The sequence below is a fragment of the Pongo abelii genome, chromosome 1 (assembly GCF_028885655.2).
Source record: "Pongo abelii isolate AG06213 chromosome 1, NHGRI_mPonAbe1-v2.0_pri, whole genome shotgun sequence".
Taxonomy (NCBI): domain Eukaryota; kingdom Metazoa; phylum Chordata; class Mammalia; order Primates; family Hominidae; genus Pongo; species Pongo abelii.
The window spans coordinates 122,581,490-122,587,801 of NC_071985.2; the positions used below are offsets into that span (position 1 = coordinate 122,581,490).

Genomic DNA, 6,312 nt, shown 5'->3' on the forward strand with positions numbered 1-6,312 from the left:
GATGATGGGCAGGCTAGGACAGCATGGGCCTGTTCTGGGGATGGCGATTTTTGAGAGAAAGAGAAGAGACAGAGAAGCTGGAGGAATCAGTTGCCATGTTTCCCAGAACGGCCACGGACACGTGTGGCAGAGTTTTGGAGTGAGGAGAAAGTGGGCTCTCCGTGGGAAAAGATCCACGGAGAAGCAAGTGGAATCTCCCCAAGCAGCCCTGCCAGCAGCTGCTGTAAATAACCTTGAAGCATTAGCAGTTTTCTCTGGGGTCTGGGGCCTCACCAGAAACTGCTACAAATCCCTGGCATACACTCTTCAGCAGAGAAACCTGACCCACCAAGCTCCCATCAGCAAGTGGCCGTCCTTGATTCTGCATATGCAGAAATTCTCAGGGCAACATCCACCGGCTCTGACTCCTCTCACTGCTCTACACACGAACCCCTAGCTTGCACAGATTTTAAGGGAATGAGGTCAAGGGCAGTAGAGGTCAGGAAGAGAAGGGCAGGGAAAGGACAAGAAAGCACCAAGATGGAGCCTAGGATCTTTTTCTGGATTTCAACCCACCTGGAGCCAAATACCATATTCCCCAAACCTTGGACATTTGGTTATGTTTGTTTTCCACCAATTTCCAATTAGTACAGGCCCATTTCCCCCTTTCCCGGGGCACTAACTTAAAAAAACTGGACCCACAGCTCTAGACAATCTTGTTTGGGTAAATGCCTAGGTTGTCAGCATTTATTAAGAATGTATTGCGGAAAAGTATCACATAGAGGTTAGGAACATGAAGTTTGGACTGATAGAGTTCCACTTCTCCAGTTGCCACTCACTACCTGTGTGACCTTGAACAAATTATTTAACCTCTCTGAACCTTAAATTTTACAATCTGTAAACTGGAGATAGCAATATCTGTCTCCTGGGATTGTGGTGAAGATTAAATGAGATGGCCTGGGAATAAAGCACTTAGCACAGCACAGAAGCCTCAATAAGCAACTGAATATTATCAATTTGTGCCAAGCACAGTGTGAGCCACTGGAATCCAGAACAGCACTCACCCCTCCTAAAAGCATGCAAAGTAGGCATTTCCTCACAGATCACTGCCCCACTTGAGTTTGGGATAGTGCTCTAGCAATCAGATCTACCTATGGCACTGTGCTTCTGACCTCTGGCGGCCGGCAACATCATTCAGGGGAGGGAAGCACAGGGGCTGAGGTGACAGGTTTTTTTTCCCCCATCCTGGTGCTCCAGATGTTTGGCTGTGAGGACTTCTTGTAGCTCAGTCTGGGAGCGAGTGATAACTCAGAGCTAGTTCTAGCAAAAAAGCTTAAATCCATCTTCCCTTTAAACTATTCTGCTGCTTATCTTAGCAGCTTTAAAGGGATTAATGATGAATTGTCCTGCTGCAGCAAACCTGGACAGAAAAGGAGTATAAAGGAAGGGAGGGTACACAAGCAGAAGGAACCTGCTTCTCTGGAATCTTTTCATCTCTGTTTCTGTCATCCTTGGAATTTGCTCCTGGATCCAATGGGGAGGGCATTGGCTACAGAATGAATGGTGAATGCAATGCATACACACACGCACACACACACACACACACACACACACACACACCCATTTCCAGTAGCAGATCAGAGTCCCCTGAGGCAGCATGGCTTCTTTCTTGCTGCATTGGGGATCCCCTTATTTCCTTCACTCTTAAGGCACACACATCTTAGCTCAGCACCAAATCTGGACATTTTATAGACGGAGAAAACTAGGGGCCCAGGGTCCTTCAGGAAAACAGGAATCACACACCTCACTTTCCTCTCCAGGAGAGGCCAGTCTCAGCTCTCCTGAACAGTTCTCCTGTAACTTTCAATTCTATTATGGATAGAATGGGTGGGGAGGAGGATGGCAAGACCTGAACAAAGAGAAATGACCCCTGAAGTCCACCCAGCACGTGCTGCAGCTTGGGACCAGGTCACAGTCAGAAACAACCCCAAAGAGTCAAGGTTTGTGGTGCTGGAGTCACCCCAGAGCTGTTGCAGGTGGCCAAGGGCAGCCAGCAGACCCAGCACAGCTGAACCCCACCCCTACCCCAACACTAATCCTGCTCTTAATCAAGCTTCCCAATTTAGGGTCTCATGGGGAGACTTGAGGGTTGGAAACAGGTCTATGTGAAGCTGAGTTACAGGTCCTTCTTAATCACATGGGAAGCACCGAACCTTCATGTGTCCCCACATCCCCTTTCATGATGGAGCAGAAGCAAGGAGAGAAAGAATTGCCTCTGGTTAAGGCCCATAAGGGAAGGGATGGGGAACTAACATCTAATGAGCACCTGCTGTGTCTAGCACCTGGCTCAAAATAAGCCTGCAGAAATAATATCATGGGCATCCCTGTTTTACAACTGAGGAAACTGAGACTCCCGAGGTGAAGTGACTTGCCCAGGGTCACCCCACTGGCACATGGCAGAACACTGGGCCCAGTTCTGACCACAATCACAGAGCCTTTCCTTACCCTCCCCTTCACCTCTCCCCATCTCCCTGCCTAGCCCAGCCTGGCCCTGCTCACCTTCCCAAGGAGTCAGAGCTCCAGGACCCTTGCTCAGCAGCCAGAGCTCTGCTTAGCTCCCTCAGAGGACTTGCCCACCTCTGCCCAAAACACTTGGGCTCAGGCCATTCCTGCTCACGAGTCCTGGTAAAGAACTCCAATCAACTCACAAACAGCTGACACACGACTCTGTGTGTGACTCAGGCCAAACAAACTCACTCCAATCAGAGCTGGTGGGCACCATTTGCCTTCTGCACTGAGTCACCCTCCAGGCTGAGCTGCAGGGATTCGCTGAAACTCAACCACCTACTTAGCCACAGATGTTCCACTGGAGAAAAATCCGGCAGTGGAGCTAAAGCCTCTGATGGTCCCCGTGGATGGGCCATGGCCAAGGACAATCAGGTGTGACTTCAAAGCTCTTCCTGCCCAGGTGATGGGTCCGCCTCACAGAGCCATGGGATAACGTAAGCACAGAAGAAGACACAAGAACTTCCCACTGTTAACCTCAACACACTCTGACCTTGTTCTCCAGACATCAGTGAGCGTGTCCAGCAAGGCCTTAACAGTTAGGCGCTAACTAAAGTTTTGGCTGAATTTTTTTGGAGCCATTACAGGATTGTCTTTGTTCCTGAAGTTCCTGTTAACAAGGCCAATGCCCGGAAAAGAATCTTCCTCCTCATTACCACTTCCCTGTCTCCCCAACTCACCCTCACCTGCCTCAAGTTCACAGCTGAATTGCCCCAAAGGTAGCTCTGGTTAGAAATCTCCTAATCCAAAAGGCCTGTTAAAGTATTTCTTTAAAAAAAAAAAAAAAAAAAAAGGAAAGAGGAATGGGATCAAAACATATTTTCTAAAGCCAACTTGACAGGGCCTAGGTCCTGTAAGGTGAATGGCCTTGGGATTTCTGAATTTGATTTCAGACAGGGCTGTCTGGGCTTTAAAAGGAAACATCACGCTTCTTTCCAAGGCGGCCGCGCCCCTAGGGGAGCGGCCCTCCCCATAGTACTGCGAGCATCCAGCATCGCTTCAGAGCACGGCGCACACAGGCATAAATGTAGCAGAGGCCTCTCGCCCGGCCAGGACGGCGCCCCCTCCAGATGGGCACCACACGCACGTCCCCTGTCTCAGCCATTCCGTTCCCCAGATGCGCTTCCCACGAGGGAGGAAGGGCTCTCTGCTAGCTCCGAATCCAGCGAGGACCAGCCCCAGGACTGAGAATTAAATATTCATCTCGGGCGTGAGAGTTCTGCTTCGCTTGCCAATGTTACTGTCAAGGTCACAGGCCTGAGGCCGAGCGGCTGGGGCTGGGGTCTCCAGCTGCGTAGGAGGCTCCCAGTGGAACTGCGCCCTGGGCGCGCAGTTTCAAGCCGCGGATGGGCCGGGCAGGCCCCCTCCGGTTCTCCGCGGGCGCTTGCCTCCGCAGCTCAGCCCAATTTCCTCCGGAGTTCTTGGGCCCTTCTGAGCACCAGAAGCTGAAGCCCGGTGTCCAACCCGTGCGTACGCCGCTGGGCACCCCGATGCGCGAAGGAGAGCCGGCCCCGGGGCTCCGTCGCCAGGCAACGGCGGCTGGAGCGGCGAGAGGAGCCCGGAACCAGCGCAGGGTCGGGCGGATGCGGGGGCAGCGCCGCCTCGCACCTTGGTCCTCAGCCCTCCCTGGCTGGGGCGGGGCCAGAACAAGGAAAGTTGCAGTGGCCGGCCCGGTAAAGCCAGGCGGGGCGCGGCCAGGGACTCACCTGTCACGCGTGGGTAGTCGCGCAGACTCGGCCCGTGCACTCCGGCCGAGCAGCTGCGGTCCCCGACGGGTCGCGGACGCACAGCTCCTCCCCCGGGCCACAGGCCCCCGGCTGGGGCTGGGGCTACCCGGAGCTGCGCGCCGGCGCACGCGACACCGCTCGCTCCTCACTCCCTGCCTCACCACCAGTCCCAACCTGGCTCCCGCCCGCCGCGCGCTCGGGGCTCAGAGGAGCGGCGCGGGGACCCAGGTCCCACGGCGGAGACAGCGCGCGGGATTGCGAAGACAGGGGCCGAGTGCCGCCCTCCCTGCGCCCTGGCCGCGCCGGCTCTGCGGAGCGGAACGGAGCTGGGCGGAGCGCTGCGCGCACTGTTCCCTCGCTTTCCGAAAGGCCACCCTGGCGGCGGGGCGCCGTGACGCAGGCTTGACTCACGCGCGGGCCCGCGTCAATGCGAGGCTCTCGGGCAGCAAGCGAGGCTCTGATGGCCGACGTAGGCGGAGAGGGTGGGCGTGGGGCGGGAGAGGGAGTCGCAAGCGGGCTTAGCTTCTTGAGGCGCCTGGTCAGGGGATGTAGACCTTGGAGCCCTCGCCAGGGCTTCTGCCCTCGGAGAGGAATGGGGCCCCAATGGTTAAAGCCCTCCTGGACCCTGGGCCTCACTTTCTTCTTTTCAGACTCACCTCTTTTGGCCTTCTTTCATGAACTCAATCTCAATTCATGTGGTTATTTCCCCTGCCCTAGACATTTCCACCTCCGTGCTTCTGTTCCCTTTCCTCGAGATGTCCTTCCACTCCTCCGTCCTTCCATCCTACCATTCTGCAAGGCCGTTCCCTGTGCAGGTCAACTCTTCAGGACATCACTCATCTGTTGAGCACCTACTGTATGCCAGGGGCTGCAGAGGCTGAAAGGATCACAGACTTGAGGGAATGGAACCTCCCGGAGAGGCAGTGTGGGTTGACCCAGGTCTTCACAGTACAAAGCGAAAGGATTGGAGAACCGTACAAGATGAGTAAAGTGGGGAGACAGTGACAGGGAAATTCTGACGGGTCTCTGAGTAGGCCTCTTGGAAGATCCTGGCCTAAAGGATGGACAGTCAGAAGGGGAGAAGGATGACCCCTGTGGAGTGGACAGCATGACAAGGGCATAGATGCAAGAGAGTAGAAATGTATGCGTGGGGTGGTGTTGTGGTTGCCTCAGCTGGAGCAGGGGTGGGGATGATGAGAGGTGAAGTTAGACAGGGAGGCAGGAGCCATCCTGCCAGGGCCTTGGGGGGCTGTTACGGGAGTCTGGATGAATTCTCTCTCCTCTAGGGAACACTAAGAGGGCCTTTGGCATCCAAGGGAGGTGTTTGGGAGGAATGGGACATGGAGGTTGTCTCACTTGTCTTAGTGAAAGGTGGTAAGGGCAGTTGTCAAGAACTCTGAAGGGTCTGAGATTTTACACTTACAATCTAAGTTACCCTGCCAGTTTCATGGATGCCAGTGGAAGACGGGAAACTCTGGGCCAGACACAAAGGACTTTAATTACTCATGGCACAGCAGGCTGCAAAAGCTTCATGTTCAGATCACCTTCCCTTAACTCTGAAGTCCTATGGGAGGGACATGAGACTGGACCACACACACTGAGAAACTCCAAGCTTAGGAAACCCCAATCTTTTATAATGCGCTGCAAGCAAACTTGCCCGACATTTGCCTTAGACATATCTTTATTATACTGGACAGCAAACAGAGCTGCTCTCCGCTAGAGGGAGACGCTATCGTTGGAGGCTGTTTGCTATGCAACCATCCTCCAAAAGATAATGGGAACAAAAAAGTCATCAGTGCCTCTGCCCACAAGACTTGTGGGAACACAAAAAACCCATAGAGAATTATCTCCTGATAGAAAAATTCTTTCAACAACTATTTAGTGAGCCTAATGGTTACTTTACGCTGTTCCAGGCCCTGAGGAGACAGCAGAAAATGAGACAGATAATAATCTCTGCCCTTATAGGGTTTACATTCTGGTGGAAGCAACCAGGGAAGCAGATGGGGTGGAGTGGCATGGCAGGAAGTAGCAAGAGACAGGA

General features: G+C 53.8%; 1 protein-coding gene across 1 annotated transcript in view; it reads right to left on the reverse strand.

Moving 5' to 3' along the window:
• The window catches only part of SLC6A17 (solute carrier family 6 member 17), a 51,535-nt gene extending 46,958 nt beyond the window's left edge, over nucleotides 1-4,577 (reverse strand). Inside the window, exon 1 of the mRNA XM_024252881.2 lies at nucleotides 4,251-4,577. The gene's annotated coding sequence lies outside the window, so the exon portion shown is untranslated. The remainder of the gene's footprint in view (nucleotides 1-4,250) is intronic.
• Nucleotides 4,578-6,312: the final 1,735 nt, after the last annotated feature.